A 13,838-nucleotide genomic window follows, 5' to 3' on the forward strand; every position below is an offset into this window, starting at 1 on the left:
TGTCCATCCCGTGCTTGTGTTCCTCCCCAGCCTGCCAGCACCAAGTCCTGCTCATGCTGAGCTCCCTTTTTGCTGCCCTGCTGGGCTGTGCCCTGACAGTGGGCTGGGCAGCAGGGCCAGTGGCTGGACATGGGCTGAGGGGGAGGGAGAAACAGGAGAGTTTTCCTTGGAGAAGCTGACTCAGATCCTACAGGCCTGTGCTGAGTGTGGGATTTTGTGCCTTGTTTCCTTCCCAGTGTAAGATGAGGCTTTTCCCTGCATCATCCTGGTCAGATCTCCAGCTTCCCTCCCAGAGCCAGCTGGGATGATCCTGATCTCCATGGAGCCTCTTCCCAAGGCAGCCAGACTCCCTGTTTGCAGGGCTCTGCTTTCCCCCAGAGCTGCTGCTGCCCTGCTGGCCCTGGAGCTGTCTGACAAAGGGAGACTTTGCAAAGTGGCTGTCTCTGCCTCCCAGCACAGAAAATGGCTTGTTTTCCAGGTGCCAGCACCAACTCCTGAGCACCCTCACCTGCCACGAGGCTCGGAGGGGTTCAGGTGCTCCCTGGACGTGGCGCACGCTCCCCTGGGAGCGGAGAAGGCAGGAGGGAATCTGTCTCCCTGCCCATTGTCAGCGTGGCCAGCAGGGCTGGAGCTGCCAGTGCCGCTGGGGGCCCTCAGCACTGGCCACAGAGGGGCCTCCCATCCCTGCAGGCCCATCACAAAGGGCTGCTGGAGCAGCTGCTTGTTGGAGAGGCCGTGCAGGACACGTTGCAGGGCTGCCCAAGGACGCTGTGCAGCACCTGTGCAGGGCACTGCTCCCCCTGGAACTCCTCAGGTGCTCCACAGGAAATTTTGGCAGGAGCTTTTGCTGCAGCACCTTGAGAAAGCAGCATTTAAATCAGAGAGAGAGGGCAAGAGCCTCAGGAGTCAGATGAGCTGGGCTGGACTCCTTCCCTCAGCTCCAGGAGCTCTCACTCTGAGTCTCCTCCTTTTCTAAAAGCAGGAAGCTTTTAAACTTTTTAAAGGCAAGTTGTGCATCAGAGAGAATTTCTACTGCCAGGAGACATCCCAGCTCCCTTTCATGTTATGTACTAATTAATGCATTGGCCCGTGAGTGTGGGAGAAGATTTTGCTCATGGTCCCTGCCCTGGTCAGTGGCATGGATGCAGGATGAGGTGAGGGTGATTCTGGCAGTGTTTGGGGAATAGGCCCCTCTGGCTACAGCTGCCCTTTGCTCCAAGATGCTCTTCTGCATCCATTTCCATGCTCAGCACCTCAATCTCTCCTGTCTTCCCCCCAGGCTTTCAGTATCCTGCCCCTGACAGGTGTGCTGCAGCCAGGAGAGAGCCAGCAGGTCTCCTCCACCTTCTCTGGCCACCTCAGCAGCACCTGCAGTGTCCCGGAGCTGTGCCACGTGGAGGGAGGCCCCAGCTACGAGGGGCTGGTGCCCGGGGAGGCCTCACGTGTCAGCTCCTCCCTGAGCCCCCCGAGATCAACTGTGGCTCCCAGGCCCCTCTCAGGGACAGGTGAGTCAGCCTTCCATGGGCTCCTGCTCTGCCATGGGTTATTGTCCCTGCAGGGCTCCCCTGCTCCAAGGACTCTGAGCTCAGAGGTGCTGCACAGCAAAGGCAGCAGCAACACAGGCATGGCCACTCTGAGCTCCCTGGCTGCCAAGAGAGGAAGGACCTTCTCCTGTTGAGACACAACATCTTCTTCTCTATCTGAGTGCTGAGCCCTCCTGGCTCAGCTGCTGCCTGCAGGGAGCTGGGCTCTGGGCTTGCCTTGGCACTGCCTCTAGAGGGGTCTGGAAGTCCATGGTGTTGAGTGGCATCTTCTCCATCATCTCCCTTCTTCACCAAAGCACTGGGATTGTGCTATGGGCAGGCGTGGGGCACAGAGCAAACCTTGCTTTGGGCCCTGCTCCTGCCCCAGATGAAGCCCTTGCACTGCTGATCTTCCAGGGCTCTCCTTATGCTGGGACAGCAGCCAGAAAAGCTCCTGTCCTTTAGGCTCCCCTGCAGCTGCAGCCGTGGGCAAGCACAGGAGAAGCTCAGCTCCAGCAAGGCAGCCCAGCTCAGGACACACAGGCCCAGGCTGGAGCTGGGAGTGGAGGTGCTCCAAGCCAGCCTGTGCATCAGGACTTCTTCAGGCCAGGCTGGAGTTGGTTTCATGGGGAGGAGAGGGACCAGGCTGCTTCCAATGGTTTCCGTGGCAGCCAGCACTGGTTTGCTTGGTCCCAGCTGGGCTCCAGCAGGAAATCTGCCTGACAAGAGCCTGCCTTGCAGGAGAGGAGTTCCTGCAGCCTCTGCTTTCTGACTGATAGCATTGTTCTCGTGAAGGAGCAGGCTATGGGTCGTTAAAGCCCAAGATCACAGGCAGAGACTCTCTAACTAATTAGAGTTAGACAGTGGTGTGTTTATTAACACCGGCGGGCGGCACCAGAGCCGTCCCTAAAAGGCAAGACCACGCTGCCCAAGGTTCTTTGCCCTCTCTTTATTGCCCAAGATCTTACATACAATACATCTGCACAAGCCCAGCACCTCCCATCCCCGCTCTGTATTCAAATGAGCTCATTGGTCCTTCACACCTGTGCAATTCCTCCCTTGAATTGGGTCCATGGTCTCAAATTGGGTCCGTGGTCTTAAGGGATGAAGTCAGGAATGTCTTCATCAGGTCTCTGTGACCCTCTGGCACCATCCAAGGTCCCCTGCTTAGTGACTGATTGACATCAAGCCCAGGTGCTAAACCATTGTTCTCCTGGTTTCAAGATGTTCTTATAACAGTTCACTGACTCCACTTCCTTCTAGAAAGAAGCTCCTAATGGTAAACAATAGAACAATCAGCTCCAGCTTAAGCATCTCACAATCATTAACCTATGGTCTGCCTGTCTAACTTACATCCTGATCAATGGGAATTGCTTCTAAGCCTCAGCTGAAATCTGAACTCTTTACAATCATGCTTCAGCCATGCCCAGGGGGAAGGGGGCTGAATGAGCTGAGTAAGAATTGTAGGGGAGATGAGCAGCTGTCAGCAATCTGTGCTCTGCTCTAAACTGGGAAGCCAAGAGACAAAGGGCGTTTTCAGGCAGCAGCACAGAGAGCTGCTGGATCAGCCTTGGGCAGGGCCTGGAGGGGTCTGGCTGTGCCTTCAGAGGGAGCTGGCACAGTCAAGAGCCTCTGATGGCAAAGCTGAGGTTTGGCTGGGCCTGGAGGTCCCCTTCCACCAATGCCCTCCCTTGGGATGTTCCCAAGTCCTGTGGCTTGAGGAGAATTCACGGGAATGGCCTCAGGGTCAAGGAATGAAGTGCAGGGCCAGCCAGGACTGGGGAGCCCAAGTTTCTGGTGGGGACTCTCAGCCATGGCTTCTGTTTTGTCTGCACAAGGGAGCTGAAGCAGCCGGCTCAAAAGCTTGAGGAGGAGGCAAAAGCCTTAGAGGAGGGAGAGAGGGGGAAGGAGGAAGAGAGGCAGAAGAAGGAAAAGAAGGGTGTCTCTGTGGGGAAGCAACCCCCAAAACCAGAGAAGGGGAAAAGCAAACAACCACAGAAGAAGGAAGCCAAGGTCCCAGAGAAGAAGGAAACCAAAATCCCAAATAAGGAAACCAAAATCCCAGAGAAGAAGAAAACCAAAGCCTCAAAGAAGCAGGAACCCAAAGCCCCAAAGAAGGGGGGAACTCAAATCCCAGAGGACACAGCTGAGCTGGAGAAGAACTCTTTACTCTTTATTCACACAACTCATTTTACACAGTTTGACAGACCCCGTGTGCAGCTTTAGTTAGTTCATAGATTTCTTGCAGGTTATTCTATTACTGGTTAATAAAATAGATTTTACTTGTGCATCAAATCTCTCTGTTGTATTGTTTACCTGTTCTCTTCACTGATTCTCACGGACAAATCCCTTGTTGTTGCAGGTGCATTTGTTTTTCACTCTCAGAACAGATTGTTCACAAAGTCTCATTCTCACAAGAGCTTCCCATGGGAACTTGTAACTGCTTAGCTGCACTCAGAAGAGACGGCAGGCCAGCTGTTAATGTGGCAGAACAAGGCCTGATTTCATAAGGCCTTTCTTTTATCATTATCCCACCTGCCTGTGACATCTCCCCCTTCTCGTTCATTTAAAAAAAGGCTCCTATGTTCTGATGCTGAAACAGCTCACTCTTGTCAGGGCATTATCTCATCAAGGTTATCACTGGTTATCTGTTAGATATGGGATAAGAGAGATAAAAGACCACTTACAATCAACAAAACTTACCAAATTCCATCAAGTCATTGACACAGGGTTTTGCAGCATGAGAAGACAAAAGAATAATGTCCAATGTCTCTTGGGGAAATGGAAAGAAATGACCATTGTTTCCAATGAGTTGAGAAGTGTGAGAAAGTCTTTGAGCTGGAAATGTTGATCTTTGACACCACTGAATGTCCCCTGGCAGCTGGAACAGGGAATAACTGGAGAAGGTTCGTAGGAGCTCTGTACCATGAGGATGCCAGGAGGCTTTTGCTGGCAAATTGCCTCTGTCAGTGCCCAGACACAGCCGTGTCTGGCCAGGCCTCCTCCTGCTCCTGCTCTGGCCACAAAGGCTGCAAGGGGATGAGGTTATTTCTCTCTGCACTGGGCCTCATTTCTTCAGAGCTGATCAGGATCTGATGGAATGAACAGGTGACTGCTTTGAGCTGCTGCTGATGAAACACAGGCACATCTTCTCCTGAAGGGAATGAATCAATCAGGCTGCACTGTGGAACACTCCATTGGGATTTAGATGGGATGATCTTGTTTCCAAATTCCTAATGTAAATATTGCATTGTTCAAAATGATTCCTTGTCCAAATGTCTCATGTTCATATTGCATTATTTGAACGTTCTTAAGGCGTTCATTCCTCTTCTTTTTTTGTTTTTTAAGAATGAGATGCATGTCTTTTGTTATGAGCATGAAGCACCATCACAGTAAAATAATACATGCAGTGGACAAGAAACTTACAGCAATTAGGAATAATTTAGATACAACAATCAGGAACATTTCAAATAGCAGACAAAGCTAACAACGTAGGTGGAATGAGGTAAATAGCAATCTCTGCAATAATGTACCATCATCCTAGAGTCTGCAAACAGCTGACAAACCTCGATTCAGGGGGGACTTGGATCATTATTTCCAGATAATAATTCCCAAGCTGCCTTTAAAAAGAGTTCAACTGTCATGTCTAGAGGGTCAGATGGCCAAGTCAAAGCAACTCAAATCCAGTTTTGATGCAGAAAACATCTGGGTCTGTTGGCAAATTCCCGTCCAGGCAGAGCCAAGGCTGGGCCCCCACCCAAGCTCTAAGTGGGAGAGAATTCCCTGAACGTCATTTAAAACAAGGCTCTTGGGAACAGCGCTGAGGAGTAAAGGTCTGGGGGTGACAGACTAATGAACCATGCAAGAGCTGTCTCCTCCAAAATCCCCTCAGCACAGAGATGCTTTAAACCCAGCAAACTGTTGGAGTGGTTCTGTAATAATCATTGGGGCTGCATCTGATTACTGAGAGTAGATGTCACAATGCCATCAGTTTAGAGGAGGCTTCCCACCAAGCTGAGATATCATTTCTTGGAACTGTGAAAAAGACTTAAAACTGATGAGACAGCCCTGGGTCAAAGCATGGAGGATTTTGGTGGGATTTTGGGCAGATGGTTTGGTGTGTATCCAGAGTGACTTTGGGCAGATTTGGGGCCTGCTTGGGGCAGGTTTGGGGCAGATTTGTTGCTGCTGTTGGGGTTTTTCTCCCGTTTCCCCAGCTGTGGGCAGAGCCCCGAAGCACATCCTGTTCCTGCCCCGCTCCCTGAGGAGCCCAAGGAGCTGCTGCTCCCCACGCTCTGCACCCAGGGAGATCTGGGGCAATCCCGGCATCCCGGGCATTCCGGGCCCTTTGGGCATTGGGGGATTCTGGGGCTTGGGGGGCGAGAGGGGTGAGGGGGGCTTGGGGCTGGATTGTCTGGGGAAAGGATCGGGATTTTGGGGGAATGTATGGAGTTTTGGGAAAGACCAGGGTTTATGGGGGAGGAAATTCTGGATATTTTAGGGAGGAAATTTCTTGAATTTTGGTGGAAATTTCTGGATTTTTTAGGGAGAATTTTCTGAATTTTTTGCAGGGGTCTTCTGGATTTTTTGGGGAGGGATTTCTGGGAATGTTTCTGGAATTTTTGGGAATGTTTCTGCATAGAGAATGGGGTTGGTTTTGTATAGTTTGGGGAGGAATGTTTCTGGATTTTCTGGGGAAAGTTCCTCATTTTTTGGGAATGTTCCAGGATTTTTGGAGGAACATTTCTGGATTTCTTTGGGAATGTTTCTGGATTTTTGGGGGAATGTTTCAGGCGTTCTTTTGAGAACATTTCCGGATTTTTTGGGGAACATTTCTCCATTTGGGGGGGAACATTTCTGGATTTTTGGCGGGGAATATTCCCAGGTTTCTGGGGCACATTCCCGGGTGTCTGTGGAACATTCCCGGGTTCCTGGGGAACATTCCCGGGTTTCTGGGGAACATTCCCGGGTGCCTGGGGAACACTCCCGGGTGTCTCTGGAACATTCCCGGGTGTCTGGGGAACACTCCCGGGTGTCTGTGGAACATTCCCGGGTGTCTGGGGAACACTCCCGGGTTTCTGGGGAACACTCCCGGGTGTCTGGGGCTCTCCTGGCCCCGTTCCCAGCCCAGGTTCCCGGGGTTCAGGAGCTGCCCTGGTGCCCGGGCCCCGCGACATCGCCTGGGTGCACTTGGAGCCCGAGGTGCAGGCGGGCGCCGCCCGCGAGGCCCTGCAGGGCTTCAGCATCACCCAGAGCAGCGCCAGGAAGATCTCCTGCGCCAAAAAGGGACCCAGTTTCCCACCCAAATCCCCTCTCTCCATCCCAAATCCTTCTTTGTGCATTCCAAATCCTTCTTCTTTCACCCCAAATCCCCTTTCCCAGCCCCCAGGGATTTTGGGGTTCCAGAGGGGTTATTGGGGTTTTTCCCAGCATTGTACCCAGGGTCTCTCTGCAGACATTGCACCTGGAGCTGCCCCAAACAAACCCCAAATAACCCCAAATTTTGGGACTGAAGGGGGGGGGGGGGGGAGTGATACTAAAGTTCGGGGGTTTGGGGTGTTTGACCCCAAACTTTGGGAATTGGGGGGTTTGATCCTAAAATTTGGGGGTTGGGTGGAGTTGATCCTAAAATTTGGGGTTTAGGGGATTTTGACACCTCAGGCTTTGGGGATTTTTGACCCCAAACTTTGGAAACTGGGGATGTTTGACACCCCTGGGTTTGGGATTTGGGGGTTTTTGTTCCCAGGATTTGGGGTTTGGGAGTTTTTTTTTCCCCAGGATTTGGGGATCAGGGGGTTTGAGCCCCAAACTTTGGGGATGAGGAGGGTTGGACACCCCAGATGTTTCAAACCCCAGGATTTGGGGTCAGGGGGTTTAGACCCCAAACTTTGGGGGTTGGGGTGTTTGACACCTCAGGATTTGGGATTTGGGGGTGTTTGACCCCAGACTGTGGGAATGGGGGGTGTTGGACACCCCAAATGTTTCAAACCCCAGGATTTGGGGTCAGGGAGATTTAACCCCAACATTTGCAAATTGCAGAGTGTTTGACACCCCAGGATCTGGGATTTGGGGGGTTTAAGGCCTAAAATTTGGGGTTCGGGCTGGGGGGCAGGGGGGAGGTTGAGATCCCAGAGTTTGGGTCTGGGGGTGTTTGGCCCCCCCCAGTGTTTGAACCCCCAGGATTTGGGGTCCGGGGGAGTTGACCCCAGGATTTGGGGTGTTTGACCCCAATGTTTGACCTCACCTCGGGTTTGGGGTCGGGGTTGAGATCAGGGACATTCCCTGGAGCCAGCGGCGGGATCGGGATCGGGAACGGGATCGGGAAGCGGAACAGGAACGGGGAGGGTCCCTGAGCCAATGCCGGACCCCAACCCCAGGGAGAGGCCCCGCCGCAGTCCCGGAATGGCCCCATCCCCACAATCCCGGAGCCCTCCCCAGGCCCAGCCCCTCCCCGGCCGCTGAACGGAGCCTCCCTCAATCCCAGCCCGCCCCGATCCGGGCCGGAGCCATCCCCAGAGCCTCCCCCATTCCCGGCCCGGACCCTTCCATCCCTTTCTGGGGCGGCTCCTGCCGCTCCCCGGCCATTTCTGGGGGTTCCAAAGGGCCCCGCGGACCCTCCCCATTTTGGGGGTGTTGGGGTGGCCCCAGGGCCGCCCCGAGGGCCGAGGGGGGATCGAAAGCCCCAAACCCGAGGGGCTCCTGGGGGTGCCCAGTTCCTCCCGTCCCCAGCCCGAAACAGATCCTGGCCAATCAGAGCGCAGGGCGCTCCCAGCGCTTCCTCGTCTCCAGGAGCTTCTGCCAAGCCCCAGTGAAACCTCGGTGCCACATTGTTCCACAGCCTCACAACGCTCTCCTGGCTCCCATGAGGTCCCTCTGTGTCCCGCTACAGCCTTGGCTCCATCAGGGTCTCCTGGCTCCATCAGGGTCTCCTGGTCTCCATCAGGCTCTCCTGGCTCCATCAGGCTCTCCTGGCTCCATCAGGGTCTCCTGGCTCCATCAGGCTCTCCTGGCTCCATCAGGGTCTCCTGGTCTCCATCAGGCTCTCCTGGCTCCCATCAGGGTCTCCTGGCTCCATCAGGCTCTCCTGGCTCCATCAGGGTTTCCTGGCTTCCATGATGCTCCACTCTGTCCCAAGGGGCATCCACGGCTCAGCTTTGGAGCCCTGCAAGATCCAAAGGTTCCCCCCAACAAACACCAGCCCAGGGACCCCCAGGATATTTGGGCTGAGCTCCCGCTGCCCAGGCACCTGCATGGAACCCAAGTGACCACTGGGACTCCATGGAATGTCCTGGAACAAACTGTCCCTGGTCAGACAGGGGTGCCATGGAACACAGGTGCCACTGGGACATGAATGCTGCCCATGGAACCGAGTGTCCATGGGGACAGAGCCGGGCCTGATGGAACACTGGAGAACATTGTCACCCCATGGAATCCCATGGAACCAGGTGTCCATGGTGACACTGGAGAACATTGTCACCCCATGGAATCCCATGGAACCAGGTGTCCATGGTGACACTGGAGAACATTGTCACCCAATGGAATCCATGGAACCAGGTGTCCATGGTGACACTGGAGAACATTGTCACCCCATGGAATCCCATGGAACCAGGTGTCCATGGTGACACTGGAGAACATTGTCACCCCATGAAATCCATGGAACCAGGTGTCCATGGTGACACTGGAGAACATTGTCACCCCATGGAATCCATGGAACCAGGTGTCCATGGTGACACTGGAGAACATTGTCACCCCATGAAATCCATGGAACCAGGTGTCCATGGTGACACTGGAGAACATTGTCACCCCATGGAATCCATGGAACCAGGTGTCCATGGTGACAGAGCCGGGCCTAATGGAACCTACTGGAACACAGGAGAACACTGTTACCTGTTGGAACCCGGGCTGCTGAGAATTTTGGACTTTCTGAGCTGAAAGACACTGACCCCCAAGAGAACACTGCATTTGACCTGAGGCTGTGGAGAAGGCTTCCAAAATGGAATGATGGAACTGGGATTATGGGTGTGGAGTTTGAATAGAAGGGTGTAATATCACATGGTGGACAACTTGGAGTTTAAGGTTTTAGAATATAGTAATATAGATAAAGCAAGATGGAGGTTTTAGGGTGGAGGCTGATCCTTCTTCTTCTTCTTCTTCTCCTTCTCCTTCTCCTTCTTCTACTTCTTCTTCTTCTCCTCCTCCTCAGGTTTGGGTGGTACTGTGTAATTGGATAAAAAAGTCCCTTATGTTGGGCACGGGTGCTTGGTTATTGGGTTAAAAGTAAAAATAATTTAGGTGCCATTTCTTAATTGGACAGTTTATCCTCAGAAGACCTTGCAGAGAGACAGATGGGGCTCCATTTTTACCTTGTTAGCGAAGTGCTGCAGAACTCACAGCTTGTGAGACTGTTCTAGAGACAAGAGCTAATGAACACCTGAGTCCAAACAAGAAATACTGTCTTGGGATTTCATCCCGACCTTGGCAGAAAAGAAGGAAAAGAATTGACTGTTACCCCATGGAATCTCATGGAACCAGGTGTCCACTGTTTCACTGTGCAGCCTCAGAGAGTGGTGAGACCCTTGTGTCACCATGGAATATCCTGAAACCACGGCTCCCTTGTGACAAACCTGGGCTTTATGAAACCAAGGACACCGCTGTGATACAATGGAATCTCATGGAACCAAGGTCCAGTTGCGACAACGCTGGGCCTCATGGAACCAAGGACACAGCCGTGATGCAATGGAATCTCTAGGATCCAAGGATCAATTGTCAACCCATCAGGTTCCCATGAAACCAAGCAGAACATTGTGACACAGTGGAATCTCATGGGAGCAAGGCTCTGCTTTGATCAAGTGGGGCCTCATGGGACACAGGTGCCACTGGGACATTGTCAGGCCTGGTAGGAACAAGACACCACTGTGGCAGACCAAGGCCTCATGGGACCCTGGAGAGCCCTGGGACACAATGGAACCTGATGGAACCAAAGGCCCATTGTGACACGGCAGGGTCTCATGGAACCCCTGTGCCACTGGGACATTGCCAGGGCTGGTGCAAGCAAGGTTCCACTGTGACAAAGGCAGGCCTTGTGGCACCCAGGAGACCATTGTGGGACAATGGAATCTCATGGAACCAAGGCCCCATTGTGACAAAGCGTGGCCTCATGGAAGCCCAGTGCCACTGGGACATCTCCAGCCTTGGAGGAAGCAAGTGTCCATTGTGACACAGCACAGCCTCAAATCACAGGAGAGCAGAGGGCTGCCATGGAATCTTGGGGAACCAAGTGTCAATTCTAAACACAGCGAGGACTCATGGAACCCAGGAGACCATTGTGATGCTGCACTTTGTCACAACGGGGCCGTGCTTCTATGAGGATCCATGGGCCCACAATGTTCTCCTGGGTTCCAGGAGGCCCCGCTGGGTCACAATGGCCCCTTGCTCCCACGAGCCACAGCACGGTCCCCGTTGCCCCTGGGTTCTGTGAGGCCCTGCTGCGTTCACAACTGACACTTGCTTCCATGGGATTCCATTGCGTCACAGTGGCCCCCATGTTTCCATGAGGTTCTGCTGGGTCACAGTGGACACTGGGTTCCACAAGAGCTGGCAATGTCCCAGTGGCACCTGTGTCCTGTGGGCCCCACTTTGCCAAAGCAGAGCCTTGGCTCCATGAGATTCCAGGCTGTCCCAATGCTCTGCTGAGTTCCACGAGGCTGTGCTGTGTCACAATGGACACTGAGTTCCACCTGCCCTGGCAATATCCAAGTGGCCCCTGGCTTCCATGAGGCCCCGTTGTGTTTGCAGGTGACACTTGGTTCCCCAAGATGTCATTGTCACACCGCTCTCCTGGACGCCCTGAGGCCTTGCTCTGTGTGAGAAATGACTGCTACTTTTAAAATTTTAAGGTTGATTCAACCTTGAAAAAAATGACAACAAAGGACTGAAACAGGAGAAATCACAGCACTGGGAGCCCTTCCCCACCCCGTGCCTATCAGCCACATGGCTCCTTCACAAATTGGCTGCTCCTCCTTTTAGGCTTTTGGTGTTGCACCAGGTAATCCTAGCCCCACCCAAAGTCTGTCAGGTAACTCTTTGTGGCCGTCCATTGGTGGAGAATGCTTTCTTGCAACCTGACTGGAGAGCAGGTGTTGCCATGCCTGCCTTCCAGTGACAAACCTGCCCTCCCCAAATGCCCCAACCACCAAGGCCATTACAAGGGGAGGGGAAAGAGGACTATGGGGGACAGATGACAATAACATCACTACACATCTTAACACACACATAGGATCTATCTCCTCACTGTGAGACCCAACTATGACATTACTCATCTGTAACACTGTGCAATAATGGAGCCTTGTTCCTACCAGACCTGGCAATGTCCCAGTGGCATCTGTGTCCCATGGGGCCCCACTTGGTCAAAGCAGAGCCTTGGCTTAACAACTGACCCTTGTTTCCTTGAGATTCCATCTGTGAAAAACACGTTCACTCTCCTGTGAAAATGTACAAAGTTTAATAAAGGACAATGGGAGAGCAGGACCATGGAGCAAAGGTTATTACGGCCTGGTGCATCTTGGCACTCAGCCAGGAGCACCCTGTTACCTTCGGGGATTCCCTGAAATACCTTTCCCCTTACATCAGCCTGGTGCATATTCATAGAGCCTCATGCATATCCATAAACTACTTTACATATTCCAGGAATGATTTTACATGGCCCCTCCTTGGGTCTGCCTTTTCAGAGCATGTGTGTTTCTTGGCTGTGGTTTTGGCTCCTTCTCTTTATCACCTCCAGTTTTTGGGCCTTGGTGCACTCTGCCTTCAGACGGGGAGTGCTGATAGTTGGCAGATCTGTACAGGTGTCCTCATCCTGGGTGCATTGGATGTTATCCCATCCAAGCAGGCAGTTTAACAGAAGCAGCTTTTTCACAAGCTTAATTAACGACAGAAATAAAAACTATAGAACAAAGTTCCTTTAAAAAACAGTCCCAGCCCATATTTGATCCCAGTCTGTGTGGTCCTGATCCATATGGTCCCAGTCCCTGGGATCCCAGTCCATACAGTCCCAGTCCATATTTGATCCCACTCCAGGCTATCCTGGTCTGGAGGGTTCTGATCCACACGATCCCCATCCATGTGATCCCAGCCCAGGTGATCCCAGTCCATATTTGATCCCAGCCCATCTTTGATCCCAGTCTGTGGGGTCCTGCACACACTCCCTGGGTCTGGAATTCCAGTTCCCAGCCAGGAAAAAATGTTCCTGCCCTTGAACTTCCTTCCTATCCCCTCAACAAATTGGAATAAAATTATAAACAAACAGATAATAATTGAAATTAAATAAATTATAATAAAAATAAAATATAAAAATCTCAACTCTTCTTTACAATGATTCAACTCCAACAATGATTCAACTCAAACCAACAATAACTATTACTATAATATTACCAATGCTTATAAATAAACAAATTATATATCAAGAAATACCTTTTGAAAATTTTAACTCGATGACTAATGTACTTTAGATAAAAATATCTAAAGAAACTACCATGCAATCTAACACATCTTAGTTAAACAATTCATATTACAAATATACTAAACACAAAACCAGACACCAGTACAATTTCTCAGACATTTCAACCAAACAATTAAACTTTAATAACATCCTTAAGTACTCTTGAAAAATTAAAATTATTTTCAAAAGATTAATTGTGTGCAGGTGGTTTTATTTTGATATTGGTTTTTGGATTGTTTGGGTTAGATGATTTAAAAAATGGGAATTTTATAGGAATTGAATCAGCTGAAAAGGTGGCACTCTGCAAACAGAAATGACTGAAAATGAACGGGATAGAAATCAGTAACTCTGAAAGTTTTATTTGCTATCAAATACATCCCACACACCCAGCCCCACACAATCCCCATCCCACTGCTCCAAATTGAGATCCCACTTCTCCCAATCTCCTTCCAACTCCATCTCAACTTGACAGTTGTGGAATGGAGTGAGTTTGGCATGGGATTGAGTTTTTTGAGGAGGGAACAAGCAATCTGAGGTGGAATTGAGCCCTTTGGGGTTAAAATTCAGTTATTTTCAGTAGAATATGAGTGGTTTTGAGGTGACTGTTCCATCCCCCCAGACTTTTGGAGCAGAGAGAGATGGAGAAGAGAAAAAAATTCAGGCCAAACCAAAGGAGAAGCAGCCAGGAGTGTTCCCAACATGGATCACAGGGAATGTGAGTGACCAGGGCTGTGCCCAAAGTGCCTCCTCCAGTGGGGGATGGAGCTGCAGCAGCGCACGAAGCTCTTCCCGCACTCGGGGCACTCGCAGGGCTTCCC

Source organism: Agelaius phoeniceus, chromosome 15 (assembly GCF_051311805.1).
Source record: "Agelaius phoeniceus isolate bAgePho1 chromosome 15, bAgePho1.hap1, whole genome shotgun sequence".
Taxonomy (NCBI): Eukaryota; Metazoa; Chordata; class Aves; order Passeriformes; family Icteridae; genus Agelaius; species Agelaius phoeniceus.